Raw genomic sequence first — 1,357 nt, 5'->3', positions numbered from 1 at the left:
CCAGTACCAAAAATGTCAAAAACGTCGGCCTTAAATGATTATCAACCAGTTGCTTTAACATCAATGTAATGAAGAGTCTTGAGAGGATGGTCTTAAACCATGTCCTTAAGGAAGTGCAATATAAATTGGACCCACTGCAATTTGCATATAGGAAGGAGAGGAGTACAGAGGATGCTCTGTTATTTATGCTGCATAATATTTATTGTCATCTTGACCGGCCCAAAGGGTACGTTTGTGTTCTTTCTGCAGACTTGTCATCTGCATTTACTACCATTAGACCCCATATTATGATGGAGAGACTACTGCAGTTTGGAGTAGAGTCCTTTTTCACTGACCGAGTACAGTGTGTCAGAGTAAATGAGGCAGTGTCTTCTCCTATTATTACTAACACAGGGGCTCCACAAGGGAGCACTATTTCCCTTCTTATTAACCCTTTATACAAATGAATGTAGAAACAACACTCCTGAGCATGTTACTATTAAATTTGCAGACGATACAGCAATCGTTGGTTTGATTAAAGAAGACGAGGAAACCAACTACCGGCAGTGGGTTGAGCACTTTGTGGATTGGTGTAGGGAAAGTTTTCTTCTGTTAAACACCAAGAAAACTAAAGAAATCACTTTTGACTTCACCAACCATTTACTATGGATGGAGAGAGTATTGAAATGGTAGATGATTATAAATACTTAGGAACAATAATTGATGCTTAACTGTCATGAAATTTTAATACAGATGTTATTTATAAGAAAGGGTTGCAGCATCTATATTTCAATGCGTAAACTGACACTTATTAATGTGGACAGAGATATATTAGTCTTCTCTATCGCTCCTTTGTGGAAAGTGTACCTTTTGTGCACCTCAGTATAAGCTTTACAGCACTCTGGAGATGTTTGTGTTGGTTAAGCAGCTGTCTGGTTGTTGGTCTGATGTTAGCTGTATGCACTATGAATCTCTCTCTCTCTCTCTCTCTCTCTCAGGTCGAGAGTGGTTACCCTCTTGGGCTTCTTCCCTCCTTCCCATAGGTCAGAGGAAGAAGCTGCGTCCCACCTCCTCTGCCTTGTGCACAGTCGGCTTGCGGCTCTCGCAGCGCCTGTTTGTGCACTATAGGGAGCAGTGCAAGGGGCTCCCCCTGTCAGTGCAGCGTCTGTCTCACTGGCTGTGCGAGGCTATTTCACAGGCCTGTGTGTCAGCCGGTGAATCTCCCCCAGACTTTATCAGCGCACACTCCACGAGAGGTGTCTCTTCCTCTGTGGCGTTGGATGTTGGGATGATGGTGGACGATATCTGCACGACGGCTGCCTGGTCTTCCTCGTGCTCATTCATCCGTTTCTACCTGCGGAATGTCTCCCGTTTTTCG

The 1,357-nt window shown here is 43.9% G+C and overlaps 1 protein-coding gene across 1 annotated transcript in view; it reads right to left on the bottom strand.

Moving 5' to 3' along the window:
* Positions 1-1,357, bottom strand: part of LOC123966372 — a gene marked incomplete at its 5' end in the record, with an annotated part of 10,943 nt that overhangs the window by 5,141 nt on the left and 4,445 nt on the right. The window lies entirely within an intron of this gene.

This window comes from Micropterus dolomieu, unplaced genomic scaffold (genome assembly GCF_021292245.1).
Source record: "Micropterus dolomieu isolate WLL.071019.BEF.003 ecotype Adirondacks unplaced genomic scaffold, ASM2129224v1 contig_13296, whole genome shotgun sequence".
In the NCBI taxonomy this organism is placed as follows: Eukaryota; Metazoa; Chordata; class Actinopteri; order Centrarchiformes; family Centrarchidae; genus Micropterus; species Micropterus dolomieu.
Note: the sequence above shows the minus strand (reverse complement) of the source record. Positions and strands in the feature narration are given on the sequence as shown.